The sequence below is a fragment of the Rhinolophus sinicus genome, linkage group LG06 (assembly GCF_036562045.2).
Source record: "Rhinolophus sinicus isolate RSC01 linkage group LG06, ASM3656204v1, whole genome shotgun sequence".
Taxonomy (NCBI): Eukaryota; Metazoa; Chordata; class Mammalia; order Chiroptera; family Rhinolophidae; genus Rhinolophus; species Rhinolophus sinicus.
Window position 1 is genome coordinate 49,511,951 of NC_133756.1, and position 17,154 is coordinate 49,529,104.

Consider the following 17,154-nt stretch of genomic DNA (forward strand, 5'->3'; position numbering starts at 1 on the left):
ATTTAGGTTTTATTCTTGATTATAAATGAATACTTCATGCATATATATATATATATATATATATATATATATATATATATATATATAATATGTATATAATAAAAAAAGGCCTATAAGGATGACTTTTCAATGAGAAATGGTCTAAAGCAGTAAGGGGGTCAAATTTACTTTTTATAATTGATTAAAAGTGGTATACCAAAGTTGTGAATCTAGGCATGAAATGACTACTGGCAAAAATGCTTTTTTTTACATGTATTGTGGAACATCACAATAAAGTCCTACTTATATTCTGAGACCATAATTAGGTCCTAAGAGTATCACCAAGATGCTCCATCAGGGCAGGGTTTATTTTTAACTCCTGTATCCTCAGCATCTAGAACAGTACTTGACACATAGTAGCTAGTCAATAAGTATTTGCTAAATTAATATTTTCATACCATCAAATCCAAATTTGACCCATTACATTAAAAATATCCACAAAATATGATGTGCACATGGTACTATGACGTCTTGATATAATGAAAACCAACCACTTAATGACAGTGATCTCAAACAACAGAAAGCATTTCAGGAAATTAATGTCAACAGAATTTGTAAACTAATTACATGCCAATTAAGCTATTAATATAACAATAGTGTGATTTTTTTTCTTAGAATTACAGTAACAGAGAGACAGCTATAGTAGAGGAAAATTCTTTGTTTACAGGTAGGAAGATTTCAAAAAACTCTTTGAATGTCAGAAAGGAGGAAGCTATATGATATATCTGGAATAGTAAGAAAAAACATCCTAAAATATTAGCAAACCAAATCCAGAAGAAAATATAAAAAATAATAATATATTTTGAGCAAGTTGAATTTATCCTAGGAATCTGAAGGTGGTTTAATATTAAAAAATCAATGTAATTTTCCAACTAACAGATTAAAAAGAAAAATTATATTATCTAAATATATGCATAAAAATAGAAAATCAATGTAATTTTCTACATTAACAGATTAAAAAGAAAAATCATATTATCTCAATACATGCATAAAAGTATATTATAATTCAACCACCATTCTTCATTAAAAATTAAAACATTTAAAAATTTTATGGGACAGCCAAATGGCTCTGTTGGTTAGAGTGCGAACTCTTAACAAGATTGCTGGTTCAATTCCTGCATGGGATGGTGGACTGCGCCCCTGCAAATAAGATTGAAAACAGTGACTGGATTTGGAGCTGTGCTGCGTGCGCCCTCCACTAGATTGAAGAACAACGACTTGGAGCTGATGGGCCCTGGAGAAATACACTGTTCCCCAATATTCTCCAATAAAATTTTATTTAAAACAAAAACAAAAAAAAGCTTTATTAACCTTGTATTATGAACCTTAATGTCCAAACCCTAATCATTTAAAAATTTTAAAAAGGGGGATAAGGGGGAAGGTGAGGGGATTAGAAAGCACAGTCAGTAACCACAACATTGCCACGGGGTTATGAAAGTTAATTTGGGGAATGTAATCAATAATGTTGTAAAGATTTTGTAGGGTATCCAATAGACACTTGTCTCGTTAGGGAGACCACCTCAGGGATGATGTAGATGCCTGATCACTGCACTGCACACCTGAAGCTGAAGCTGAACAATAATGAATGTCAACTACAAGTTTATATATATATATATAAACATGTATATATATATATATATATATATATATATATATATATATATATGTATATAGTTACAAGAAGCATTAGGAGTACAGCATTAGGAATAGAGACAGTGGAAATGTAATGGTTGTGTGCAATGTCAGAGGGGTAGTGGATGGGGGAGGGGGTTCACACAGTGTGAGGGACATGTAAATGATAAATGTCCAACTATTACTTTGTTTTGTGCACATGAAACTAATAAAAAATAAAGAAAATGGGCATTAAATCTTCAAGTAGGGATGAGAAATTAGACAAAGAGGGAGAATTCTAAATTCCTAGGAAAATAAATCATTTAAGAATCTATAAATCATTATATATATATACATATATGATTATAAAAATCTCAAAGGGTTGGAAGATAATTTATTCTCATCTATATGGTCACTACATTGAGAAACGATTTATAGAGCTTTGGCAGTCACTGAGGAAAGTAAGATTCCTATGCAGTAAGAAAAAAAAATAGAAGATATAATAGTTGGAAAGAAAAATACAAAACTGTAATTATTTGCAGGTGACATAGAAAATCCAAAAGAATTGACAACTAATTAAAACTAATAAGAGAGTTCTACAAAGTTATTAGACACAAGGTCAATTTATAAAAAATAAATAATGCCAATCTGATATGTAAAGATTTTGGAAGTCATCACTCCCATCCTCACAGTAAGAAAAAAAACTGAATAACTGAAAGTCAACAAGTCTTCTTAGATCTTTCGGATAATTAAGTGCACACTACAAGCTGTTGTCCCCAGAACTGGAGGGACAAGGCAAACAGAGAACCCCAGCTTACAAGGAGCAGAAGCCTGCCCCTGAAGCCAGTACCAGTAGGAACACAAGCTGTAGGTGATGGATTGCCAGAGGCTCCAGGCGGCTGAGCTTGACAGTCAAAAACTCCAGGAACAAGAATAAGAATTACAGCAGATTTCTCTTCAGAAACCATGCGAGCAAGAAGAGCATTTAAAGTGTTGGAAGAAAACCCACCAACTCCTCCAGTTTATATACATCAAAATTGAGAACTTCTGTTCACACAAAAATTAACAGTTAACAGACCAGAGAAGATATTTGCAATATTTAAAACCTGCTAAGAAATTAATATATGACACGTATAAAGAACAGCTGCAAATGTATAAGAAAAAGATAGGCAACCTCAACAGAAAAGCGTAAAAGGCAAAGGGTATAAGTAGTCAACTCATTTAAAGGGAAGCTCATTGGTAAATAAATGTAGAAATCAGAGAAATGTGCTAGAATCAGAAATGCCAATTGCAACAACATTGGGATACACCTTAACATCCATCAGATTAAAAAAAATTAAAAATCAGTAATACCAATTGTAGGTAAAAAAGCAGAGAAATAAGATTTCTCATCCTCTACTGACAGGAGTGTACTGACGTAGTATTAAGGAAAATAATCGGATGGTACTTAATGAATTCAATATACACCTTATCCCATGCTCTAACAATCACACACCTGGGTATAAATATCAAAGAAACTAGCACACAAGTCAAAAGGCAACTTATATGACAATAGTTATCACAGTGTTATTTTGTAGTGCAGAAGGTTGAAAGTTACTTTAGGTCTCCACCACTAGGAAAATAGATAATTAAATGCAATAGGTACATAATCTGAAATACTATACTACAGTTAGAAACAATACAGTAGATATATATATATAGCAATAAAATAGAGCTTAAACATGTAGTGTTGAATGAAAAATGTTGAAACAAAGTAATGTCTATAAGACAACACCATTTATATAAATTAACACATAGACACACACAAAAATAATACTTCATTTTACCAGGACACATATCAAACACATTAAAGGAAAAGCTTTTATGGATAGGAGAAATAGAACAGGGTTGTGGATAGCAACAATTAAAATAAGTAAAATGGTACAATAAAAGAGCAATGGACTAAATGATAGTGTATCATCAATTTAGGAGAATTATTAACTGAATTCTATACCTGAGTTCCAAATGAAATGAACAAGCTAATAATAATTTTAAAAAAAGTAACCCTATCGATGCAATTCACCATATTAACAACACAACAACAATCAAAAAATGGGCAAAGAACAGAAATAGTCAATTTACAGAGAAGGAAAATTAAAAGTTCAATCACCATAAGAAAAGGGTCTCAATCTTGATGGTAAACAGATAAATGCAGATTTAAAAAACAAGAAGATACTATTTCTACCCAATGATAATAATATCTATCAAGTTTTGGTGAAAATGGAAGGAAATAGGGACTTTCTGCTGACAGCAATTTGGTTTTATTTAGTAAAATAAAATAATATGCACACATGTATAAGTAGATCCCTTAGAGAAACTCTTACATTTATGTTCCAGTATATGTGAAGACATTCACTACAGCACGGTTTTTAAGAGTGAAAACAGGAAACAATCTAAGTGTCCAGCAGTAGGGGACTTGGCAAATAAAATGTGGTGTATTCATGAGATGGGCCTATGTAACAGCTAAAAGAAACAGATTATAACTATCTATCCCTAATCTATGTTAAACAGATTTCAGATATTTAATATTGAGTAAGGAAAACTGAAGATAGGTACAGCATGATATCAGGTGCATAAATTAAAACCATACAAAATATACTATACTTGTTTGTAAACACAGATAAATAAATAAAACTATTTTTAAAATTGTTTGGGCAGGAGACATTAAATTCTTTATAGAGGAAGCTCCAGCGGGGGTAGAAGGGTGAATGGGACTAGGGGTTTTGGCCTAGTTTCTTAGGGCTTAAACTTAAAAAGCAATGTTTCAGCCCTTTTAAAAAAAGTTCTAGATAGGATAAAAAGTTAATAATGGTTAATTCTATATTAAAAGAATACGATTGTTATCATACTATTTTTTGTATTTTCCTGAATTTTAAAAATGTCTTAAAGGATAAAAGAAAAACAGATTTCACTCTAGCCCCATTAAATAAATTTAGAAATATTTTTTACATATTAACTTGATTTAGAGACATTAGTTTTTGTGCCCACATATCTTGATCCAGCCTTGGATAGATACAGGTCCATATCACATAGTAAAAACAGGGGAAATCTTCTACAAGATTAGTGTATACTTACTTTGGAAGGCAATGGAAACTGCAGATGCTTGAGCAAGTTGTGATATCATTTGACCTGCACTTTTAGGAGTATTCGTCTTTCAAACTTGTGTATAGGACACTGAAAAAGAGAAATGATTTTGGAGTCTATTAAAGGAATGTAAAGAAAGAAGTAATGCATAGCATTGATAAATGGTAAGTAGTAATAAACGTGGAAAGAAGATAGTAAATCTCATCTCTCTCTACCTTCTTTATTATCATACCCAAATATCAAAAGTACTTGAAAAATGTTGACTGAGTACAAGACATATGATCTTAGTTCTTAGCTACTCAGTGGAAATATTCCCAACAACGGTGAAACTTAATTAATTAATCTTTGTATGTAAACTATACACAGATAAATTTTAAGTTCTTCAGTTATGAACTTGACATTTCTATTTTGATATTCATCTACCATAACCAAAATATTTTTACCCACAGTATACACAAAATAATATCTGTTTTTCTTAGATTGAGATATTTATTAAAAAATAATAAAAACTATGATTTACTGAACTATAACTTATCACATGCCAGTCACTGTAATAGTCAATCACTTCAGCACTGTATGGCAGGCATTTTGTTATAAGGGCACTGAGGCTCAAAGACATGAAATAACTTGCTCAAAGTCAGACTAAAGCTGGGAAGTGGTGATACTGAGATGCAAATCAAGGTCTTTTGCATTCCAAATTTATGCTCTTTCCACTACCATCCTAATCCCTTCTACTAAACAACATCATTTATTTATCTGTCACATAAACAAAATCCTGAGTTCTAAGTGGCAATAAATGTTAACAAGTCGTCCATTACTAAAATATCTCTATTTTTTATATTTATTATTATAAATTGGTAATTATGACACGCTATGCTATTTTAGAGTTTTTAAGAACAGTGACTTAACCACTTTAAACTCCAGTTTTTGAAATGGGGTTAGTAATATTATTTATCTCACAGGATTATTTTATTAATTAAGACACTTTTTGTTGCTGTCCTAACATTAATTAATTGAGACTACATGAGATCAAACAGTTAAGCACTTGACAAAGTGTCTGGCATGTAGTTAGTGCTAAATAAATATTAGCAGGTATTATTACCTTATTATTATATTTCATAAATATTTTTTTGTTGATAGAGTTCGATTCTTTCATGAAGAAACCAAAATCCCTAAAACCTTCTACAGCAAAATAGAATTATATCCTCAGTACTCAATACACAATCACGGAGCATCCACAATCTTTATTTCAAAGGTATGTAAAAAAATTAACTCTTTCCATTAAATTAAAAATATGGGAATTATCTAACAGCTCAACTGTATACTGGAATCATAAACAGTACTACAATTTTATAGCAATTAATTTGTTAGGTTAGCCTGACATCTAGTGGAATGACAGCAGCCACCCAAAAGACTTAAAATAATTTTTTAAACTTAATAGCATTCCATGAAATGAAAGACCAGTGTCTACAATACATGTTTAAAATAAAATAGGAAAATCAACTTGAGTATTGCCTACTTGTCAGGCACTGTACTAAATGCTTCCATATACCTTGTCTTACTCACTCATTTGTTCAAAATTAAGTATTTAGTGCCTGCTATGTGCTAGGCACATATACAGCATTTTTAAAAGGCAGATATGATCCCTGTCCTTTTTAAGTTCATAGACTATGGGGAATTAGTTATTGAACAAATCATTATATAAATTAATGAAATTATTAATTGTGTTTAGAGCTATGAAGGACTTTAGAAGAGAATCCTTAATTTAGTAGGGAGTTCAGGAAGGGACTCCCCAAGGAAGTGGTGTGTGAGTCAGCTTCTAAAGATTAAATAGCAACAGGGATTTAAGACAGAGGGAACAGTATGTGTGAAGGTCCTGAGGTGGGAAAAGGCTTGTTGCCCAAAGAAGTGAAAGAGCAGTGGGGCTATAGTTGTAAGGGAGACAGTAGTACTAGATGAGCTTAGGAAGGTATAATCAGGGCTTTGTGAAAGAGTAAGCTAATATTAAGGATTCAGAATTTATCATTTTATCACAGGTGTATTTGAAGTATTAAATAGGGAGAGATATATGATGAAAAATGTGGTTTTAAAATACTCTGGCTCCTATGGGGAAATGAAATGGAAAGAGATGAATGTGAATGCAGGGAGAACAATTAGGACCAATTGGGAGAGTATTTCAATAGTCCACCCAATAGATGGTTTGGGCTCAGACTTCGGAGGTTGCTGTCAAGGTATATTTTTTTAAAGACTAATTGGTACTTTTATTGAGTATGTGCTAGGCATTTACATGCATTATCTCACTTAATCCCCCAGCAACCACATGAAGTAATCACTGTTAATAACCTGGTTTTACAGATTAAAAAACTGAGGCTCAGAAAAGTTATGAGCCCATGACCACACAACTAGCAAGGGACAAAGCTAGGTTTCTCATTCACTGATTGGTCTTAGGGGAACCCAGTTCCTCAAAACAGCGCTAATTATGAACCATCCCGTCTGTTGTGCAGCAATGCATTTTTTTCTTGTTGGATCATATGCTACTGTTAAAGGAAATAATATGATTATACTGAGGGAATCATGTTGTTTCTTACATGATTTCCCCAGTATGTTCATAGTTTGTAGCAAGTAGGGGCAGCCTTTGTCCTAATTAAAGACAAAGCATTAGCTATATGTGACTTAAGAAAAAAAAAAATTGTTTAAGGTAGTTTAATTTAGGGATTTCCCATCAAGGTGGTACAGTAGGTAAACATTGTGCCTGTCCTCTCACTACCACATCAAAATTATAACTAAATTACAGAACCACCATCATTGAAAACCACCTGAAGTTTAGCTGAACAGAAAGTTCTGTAACTAAGAAGATACAGAAGAAGCCATGTCAAGCCTGTAGGAGGGGGAGACACAAAGAATAGGCCGGTCCCATACCCACATATGACTGTTAAAAATTGGAAGGGATATCTTGGTTAAGGATGTCACCCCTGAGGAGCGAGGGTTCTCAGCCCCACACCAGGCTCCCCAGCCCAGGATTCCAGTGCTGGTAAGAGAATTCCCCACAACTTCTGGCTTTGAAAACCAGTAGAGATGTGGCTGAGGGAGATGGAGTGTGGCTGGAGTCCTAAGCACTCCTCTCAAAGGGCCTGTGCACAAACTTACTCACTGATGGACTCACTTGCTCTGAGCACCAGCACTGAGGCAGCAACTTGAAAGGCACCAGGACATACTAGGAAGAACTGAACAGTCTGATTTCAAGGCAAAGCCTGGAGGGCCAGCTTTCTCCTGGACAGAAATGCTGGCAGAGCCATTTTTCCTTTGCTAAACTCTCCCCCTCTCCCACCGTGCAGACTTAGGTGGGCACCATATCTGAGTCTCCATCAACCTAGCTAACACCATTCCCCTGCCCTGGTGATTCCATGAGATCCTGTCTAATCCAACTTGTGGACCTAGCCAAACCACTTCCAGTGACTTTTTGATATAAATGGCCTGACTTGGCGCATACTGTGGATGTTCCTGAAATCTCTCAAAGGTTCACAAACTTCAGATAAGCAGCATCTGTCTTGGGCATGCCCCATACCTCTTGCTGAGCAACCCGACACTCAGCATTGGTGGCAGCCAGCCTCAGTTCAAGGACTGGCCTCTCCCAGGAACCTCCAACTCCACTGCAGTAGTGGTCATCTATGGATTGCTTTGTGCCAGGTGGCCCCAGGCAGGGCATAGACTGAACTTGGCCTGCATCAGGACCCTTCCCAGGAAGTCCTGGGGTCAGCAAGCCCAGTGGCCAGCTTAAGACTGATCCAGAGCACGACCCTGCCAACTCTGTGGATGACACCCCCAAAGGGCAGACTGGGCAAGCACCAGAGCCCTGCTAAAGCAAATCCTATCCCATAGGGTCAGCCCATGCACAAGAACTCCTCCACTGTAGTCACGGCCAGTCCTTACAATGAATCAGCTTGAGGGTCAACCCCCATTGATGTGCAAACAGCAACCAAGGCTCTACTACAACAGGAGGACACACACAACCCACACAAGGGACACACCTGCAGCGCCCAGCTTGGGTGACCAGGGAAACTGTGCCACTGGGCCCTACAGGACACCACTACATAAGGCCATGCTACTAAGACCAAGAGACATAATAGCTCTACCTAATACATAAAAACAAAGACAGGGAGGCAGCCAAAATAGGGAGACAAAGAAACATGTCTCAAATAAAAGAACAAAGCTCCAAAAAAAGAACTAAACAAAGGGGTCAAGATGCCAAAGTAGATAAATGCTGTGCTTGCCTCCTCCCATGACTACATTAAAATTACAACTAAATTATAGAACAATCAACCTGGAGAACCATCTGAAGACTAGCTGAACAGAAATCCTTTAACTAGGATTTAAAGAGGAAGCCATGCTAAGACTGGTAGGAGGGGCAGAGGTGTGAGATGGGCTGGCCCTACACCTGCATGTGGCAGTTGAGAATCGGGAGGGATATCTCAGCTATGGAGAACCCCCCCTTGAGGAGGGGTCAATTATCTGTGAGAAAAGTAGAGGAATAAGGATGATGTCTTGAGAAACTTCATATATTAAAGTCTGCAGCAATAAGGATAAGCAAAGAAACCAGAATATCTACTTGAAATAGAAAGAAAATCAGAGTGGTGCCATGTCATGGAAGTCAAAGGAAGAGAGGTTTCAAGAAGAAATTAACACACATAAAGTATTAATACTTAATACAGCACCTGACATATGGTAAATGCTGTATAGATACTGCATTTATTAAGATAATGGATGAGGAACAAGTGGTGCAGAATAACAATGTTAAAAACCAAAACAGAAATCACTGGTGACCTTAGGGAGAATAATTTTGGGGGAGTGAGGGAAACTACATTCGAGTGGTTTCAGAGGCAAATGGGAAGTACAGACAATGAGACACTTATTGGAGATATTTCTTTTAAGATGCTTGACTGGCATGGGAAGAAGATAAAAGAGGTAGTGATTGGAATAGGGTTGAGGGTGAATAGAGGCAGTATTTGGTGATGTAGCAATTTGGGGGAAGAGGAGTTTGAAAATAGGAGAGACTTAAGCATGGTAATGCTGGTAAGGAACTTGTAGAAAGGGAGAAAAAATATATAGGAAAGAAAAGGGATAAATATGAGTATATGTGTCCTAAAAAGGTAGGAGACGTAGAATCCAGAACATACAGGGAAAGGACTGATCTTTGATGGGCAGAAGGACATTTATTTTCTTTTTAACAGAAGAGAAGGAGTGATAGGAGCAGATGTAGGCAAGCTGGAAAGGATGTTTCAATTCTCTCCTTTAGAAAAACAATTCTCTGGGCATATTTAGTGGCCTTTCAGTATCCAAATCTGTGGAATTTCCTGTTCTCATTTTCTGGCACAGTACTTGATATTATAAATCATTCTTTTGCTTAAAACTCTCTCTTCCCCTTTAAAATATATTTTAAGAAGACAAAAAGTCTAAAAAATAATATAATGAATGTCCATGTACACTAGCTTAAGTAATACAAATGAAGCTCCAAATCCATAATTTTCCCTTTTCCCACAGATAATCACTATTTTGAATTAGGTGTTTCTCATTCTCATGCTTGTTTTCATTTTTATTTTTCTCATGTTAGCTTTTATAATTTTACCACTTACATGTACTATGTATGTATATGTATATAATACATATTAATACATGTATAATACAAATAATTTTTAAACAACGTATAGTATTGATGTGAAAATTTTAGTCTTTCAATGACAGTCTGTAAGAGGTAAATTTTTTCAGTCTTTGTCTGTAAAGTGCCATTTTTGACAATCCTAAGGGACAGTTTAGTTGCATGTTAAATTCTAAGTTTGGTGTTTTTTCCTCATCTCTTTGAAGATACTGTTTAATTAACTTCTAACTTCTACTATTGTTCTTGAGAACTCCGTTACTGCTCTATTGCTGACCTAATTGTTATTTATTTGTAGGTAACCTGTCTTTTTATTTTATTCCTTTCTAGATTTTATCTTTGTCTTTGCAGTACAATTTCACTGCAATGTGCCTAGGGTATACTTCTTTTTATTTATTCTGCTTGAGACTCCTGATTATTGACTTTAAGACATTATTTCATCTATTCTGGAAAATTATCAACCATTACCTCATCAAATTTGTCTCGCTCCTTCTTTCTTATCTTGCTTTTTGGAAATCTTGTTGGGTAATATTGAACTTTCTCTCTCACTCTATCCTCATTTTTCTTAAGTCATAGTTTTCATTTCCTAGTTCTCCATGCTTTCTTCTCTATAATTTCCTCAGAACTGTCTTCCGTTTATCAAAATTTCTTCACTTGTATCGAATAAGCTAATGATCAGTCCACAAGATTTTTATTTTAATGACTGCATTTAAATTATTTTTTAATGTCTGTTCTTATTTTCATAGTGTCTTACAATAATAAGACAGGTTTTAATCTTTTCCTTCTCACTTTCTGTATCTCCTGGAAAGCTTACCTATCACATCTATGTAATTGACTCCAAAATCTGTATTATTAACACAGTATTCCCACCCAAGTTTTAATTACATATTTCCAATTGCTTTCTAGACATCATTAAATGTCTCATGTCTCATGCTATAAGATTTACCTGACTACTCCATGAGTAATGGAGTAATAATGTGTCCTTTCTGTGACTTTCTATAGCACTTATCTGTTCTACTCAATTAATACCTGGCACACAGCCCCACAGCTGTTTTCTTTCATGTGAATAAAACAAAATTACAGGCCTCAGAGCACAAGGATCATGTCTTGTGCTTCTTTGCAAGACTTCAGATATCTTTAACTCTACCAGCAACCACTTGAATGTCTTCAAGGGTAGACTTTCTGAGATTTGACTTTCCATAATACCTTCATTGTGCTTGTCCTGTAACAGAAGGGACAACCTTATATTGGTTGATGGTCCTCCATCGAATTTACCATAGGGATTGCCCATAGTAGTTGTTTGTTAGTTGATCTGATTGGTAACCAACAGATAAATGGGTCCTTTTGAAATTTCCCTTGGGAATTTAAGAGTTTAAACTCATACCACTTCATTTGGTGATATTGTCTCCTTAGTCCCATACCTGAAAACATCAGTAGATAACTGATATGTACCTTTCAATACAGGAAGCTTATTGCTAGTGTAACATTAACCTAAATTACAGCAATATAGGCCAACCTATTATTTTATTCTTCCTTCTAGTCTTCATCCCAAGTCACAAAGTAATATGACTAACTAAAGTATAAAATAAAACTATAATCAAGCTTTATTTCGAAGTGGATTCAGGCCTCCCAGTGAAAATATAAGCATACAGGGCAAGATATTTCTAGAAACACATTGAAAAAGAATAACATTGCCAGTAACCTAGCACTTTTACTCAGGATCAAAGGGTGTGGTGAACTAAATTATTCCCAGAGCATAAGCATAAATAAGAAAGAAATTATATCATTTCAAGGTGAGGAAAAATTTGAGCTTATTGGCTAGTATCTATGGCAAGTCACGTGGATTGTGTCAAAAGCTGGTTTGTTTGGTTTTTTATTTGAAATGTAATGCAAATTTAATCATTATATTAATCCTTAAACATGAAATACTAGACAAAATTAGATTCCTTTCTCTCACGTATTAAATTTTTGAGAATAGACTGAAGTTTTTCTCCCTCTCTTTTATACAATGTATGCATTCCTTTTGTAAAACACTAAAACTGTTTTTAAGTATACATGTGAAACTTCCTCCTTATCCTCCCAGCCCCTTTCCTTTCTTTGTCTCCTTTATACTCGTATGTACCATTCTGCACCAATGTGGGTGTATGAATATGTATACATATATTCTTTATAATAAATAAATGAAATCAGACTATAGGTATGTTATATGACCAGCTTTTTTTTTTACTTTAACAATATAATTTAGAGATTTTTTTCCATTTTAGTACATATTTGTCTCCATATTTAACAATTGTATAATAGTCTACATTATGAATGCACTATACATCATAAAACAATTTCTTTACTGATTAACATTTATTTCCAGATTTTTAGTACTAAAATTAGTGTTGCAAAAAATATCTTTGTATTCTTATCTTTGTACAAACATGCCTTTGGATATGTTCTACAAGAAGAATTGCTGGGTCAAAGAGCTTATATATTTAAAATTTTTATAAAATGCAAATTACAATTCCAAATGTGTTTATCAGTGTATGCGTCCTCTAACAGTGTATGAGAGTGTTTGTTTTCCTACGTTCTCCAATAACACTGGGCATTAATGCTGACTCTCTGTTTAACTTCCTACTGAAAATATTTTCATTTTAAATATTAAAAGTAATAAAAGCAATGTAAGTTCATAGGGAGAAAAAGGAAAGGTTAAAAAAATTAGTTATCTCATCTTTAATATAATGTTAATAGATTATGTTTAAGATTGAAACAGGTAGTTTAGAAAAAGGAGGTGAGGGAAAATCTCACCCAAAATGACTCCAATGACTCCAAAAGGGGTATTTTAAGATCTAATACCTCTTGTGGAGAAGAAATAATATGAGATTTAGCTATTCATTTAGCTGTTCAAAAAACAACAGTTTTTTGTTTCTGTTAAATTCAAGTACATTTAATTTAATACCTTTTATAACTTTCTCTTTCTCTGTTTTTTTCTCATTCTTTCTGTATCTCTCTCACGCATTCTTCATCTGTATTTATATAGAAAGGGATCTTCACCAAATGTTAACACTGGCTATTTCTGGGTGGTAGTTCTTGGGTTGCTTTCTTCCTCATCCATTTCTATACTGCTTGAACATTTTTAATGATTATGCATTATATTTATTAAATCAATAAAATTGTTACTCTAAAATCCAAAAAAATAAAAGTATGAAAGAAATGTCATATGTATGTGTGTGTGTCTGTGTGTGTGTACACATACATACAGAGGGTGCCAAAAAAACATATACAAATTTTAAGAAAGGAAAAAACTGTATGAAAATTATGCTGATGGTAACCACTTTGAGCACCTCTTGTAATTGAAGTTAAACGTGACTTGTATTCATCTTTTGTTATCGGTATATATTATTAAAATTTTAATAAGTTTTTTCCTTTCTTAAAATGTGTATACATTTTTCAACACTACACACACACACTCACACACACACACACACAGATTGAAAATCCATGCAATAAAGGAAGATACAAAATTAAAACTGAAAACCTCCAACACTTCCATCTCTTTACTCCACTGTATCGTTTCCCTACTGAAAACCATTGTGGCTTCTTAAAAATATTTTTACATAAAAAGTTATGCATATTATATATATATAAAACAGAGATTCTTTCTCTGTTTATGCAAAAAGACCCAGACTGTTTTGCACCTTGCATTTTTTATGAATATGTTGGAGATCTTTTCATATCAGCACTTTCAGATATGCATGTTCACTGTTGGTCCTTGCTGCCCCACTCACATAGTGTTCATAATACACTACAAATAAAGAATCCCAGCACACCAACAAGAGCACAAGGTAAATGTATGTGGAAGCTGCCAACCACTTACACCAAAAATGATAATAGAAGGAAAAGGCAACCCATAGTTCCTCTTCCTTTCAGTACTCCCTTATTCATCAGTAAGCCAAAAGTAGAAAATGTTGGTAGAATGTATATATATCAAGAAATGAAATTTTTAAAATTGAGTTAAACTTAAGCAGCATTTCACTATTTTGGTAAGAACAAAATACAGATGCATGTACACACTATGAAATATAAATTGTATAATTTCAGTGATTATACGTTCATGTTATATGCTCTTATATTTGCATTTTAAAACTGGCATTGTAATATCTGAAGATGTATGGTAAAATTCATGCTAATAACTTAAATTTTTTATTTTTCTTTGCTTAGAATGACACTAAGTAGCAAATAAAAAAACACTATAAAAGTTGAGAGAACACAAAACAAAGGAAAAGTTTTTTATTTTTTAGTACCTTTTAATGGTGTTTTTCCCCTGCTTCGTCAACAAGGGGCTCATACTTTCATTTTGCACTGAGCCCTGCACTTACGTTGTCAGCCCTGTTCATCAGTCTAAAAACTGAAAGGAAGTTGCAATACAGTAGAAGGAGCAAAGGAGACTTTCAGTTCCTGCCCGTCAGTAACATGGCAGATATTGATAATTGTTTTATAACTGTTCTCCCCTTCTTCTTTGCTAACAATACCCCCATTTCATTCAGGATGACAATGCACCTTGTTGAAAAATATGAATATTTTTTAACCAGGCACATTGCATTTACCAAACTCTATTGCATGTATGGGATACCAAATGATCCAGGTCTGGTCAATGAGATGTAAATAAAAGTTTGCTTGGTGGGACTTATGAAAAAGCTATTCTGTTGATTTTAAAAAAAGAAAGAAAGCAGACTCAGTTGGCATACATCTTTTACCTTCACCTTTCATCCTTTATCTGCTTTGAAGACATATGTGTTGCCTAGAAGTACAAAAGCCATCTTGAGACATGAAGATGAAAGCTACATGCTAAGAATAGAAAAATGAAAACACAGAAAACTGCTTACCTCTGAACTTCTTAGTAGGTAAGAAAATAAATTCTTATTTGGGTAAAGCACTATCTAAGGTTTCTGTTACTTGAGCTTGAACAAAATCAACCCCTAATACAGGCAGACTAGACAACATGAAAATATCGTCTCTTCCATTACAAACACCTAGTAATGCTGGTTAAAGTGCAAAAATATATATATATTTTAATACATATTTTAGCTTACAAAAAAGACAGGGAAATACTTAGGTGGTAGAAATAAAGAAGGAACTGAATATCAGAGCCAGGAGCACACAATATGACCCTGTTTTGAGTGGGGAGGGGTTGGATGAGGAAGGCACTTGAATGTTTAAACCCATATGGTAACCACGGATAAGACTTTGAGCCCTTGGTGCAAGCAGAAATTAAAAACTGTGAGCCCCTTCTCATGCCCTCCCTCCACATACATAAATTAAAAAGCTGGGGAGTTCTGTAGCCTCAGTGAAAGGGTAAACTAGATAAAATTCACCCTCTAGCAGAACAAGATAACAAGGAAGCTTTTCTGTCATAGCATGAGCTTTGAAAAGAAAAAATAAAATGGTCTCCAAAAGAATTTATAATCATGATTTGTGCTCTCATTGACTGGGATTTCAAATTTACAACATCTGAATGATCTTGAAACTTCCAAGCCCAAAAGGAAGTTTATATAAAAATTGGTTACTAGCCAGTGATAACTTTAAGTGTCTCTAACATAAACATTTTTTTAAATCACTAAAAATGAGTTAATTTTTTTTAAAAAAGACAAAAAGGAATCAATCCCAAAACAATGGGAGTCAATAGACACAACAGACAAAAGAATTAGACATTAGTCCTTGTATTTGTTTAAAAATATAAAACAGTATTATTTATAGATACATGTATAATCAGTGAAAGTACAAAAACATAAGAGAAATTAATCATACCAACTTAAGAATACTAGTTACCTCTCAGAAAAGGGAAAAAAAAAAGAGGAAGATGTAAAGTTTTAAACAAAGACTGAAGAACTGATTCAGATTCAAGGAAAACTGAGCAACATGACAACTGGTGCAACACCTGATCTTGGCTTGGATGCTTCTTCTATAAAGACATTATTAGAATAATCAGGAAGAAAATATATGTATATATATATATACATATATATACATATATATATATACACACACACACACACACACACACACACACAGTTTTGTGCTATTCTTGCAACATTTCTGTTAGTTTTAAATTGTTTGATATAAATACTTGTTTTTAAAAAGACAAGAATAGTTTCCAGTTCAAGATAGCAGTAGGAAGATCCTGAACTCATCTCCTCCCATGGATGCATTGAGTCTATAGCTACATATGGAACAATTTCCTCTTGGAAAACAAAACAAAATAAAATGAAACAAAAACAAAAGATTGCTAGCTAAGAAACAACTACACATCAGGCAAATGAGAAGAAAACGACATTGAAAAGGGTAGGAGAAGATGGGACACAATTTCACTATAAACCCTATCTCCAGTGTGGCAACCCACAATCTAGAGGGAACTCAAACCCTGAGTTTTTACACATCTTTGGTACCCTGATTTGTTTAACTATCAACCATGGGACTTGATTGCCTAGCTCTGAAGGGCAGGGGACTTGCATTCGTGGGTTCCATGGGACTGTAACAATCAAAGAGACGGTTCCTAGCAGGCTACCACCTCGGGCATTGCACAGACAGAAGATTAAAACACAGCCTTCATCTTTCTGTGAAAGAAGCCTATTTGCTGGTCCAGGAGCTTTGACTTGAGGGGCAGGCTTCTGGTTTGACACATATGTAGAGGCCTAGGAAAGTGTTCTCAGGGAACAGAGGCCAGTGATTCTACCTTTGTGTTCTTC

At 34.3% G+C, this 17,154-nt stretch overlaps 1 long non-coding RNA gene across 1 annotated transcript in view; it reads right to left on the reverse strand.

The window, feature by feature from the left end:
* LOC141572127 (uncharacterized) overlaps nt 1-14,798 on the reverse strand; it is a 186,169-nt gene extending 171,371 nt beyond the window's left edge. Inside the window, exons 1-2 of the long non-coding RNA XR_012497294.1 lie at nt 14,713-14,798; nt 4,765-4,863 (exon numbers count right to left, since the gene is read on the reverse strand). This is a non-coding gene — a long non-coding RNA (uncharacterized LOC141572127). The remainder of the gene's footprint in view (nt 1-4,764; nt 4,864-14,712) is intronic.
* Between the last annotated feature and the right edge of the window lie 2,356 nt (nt 14,799-17,154).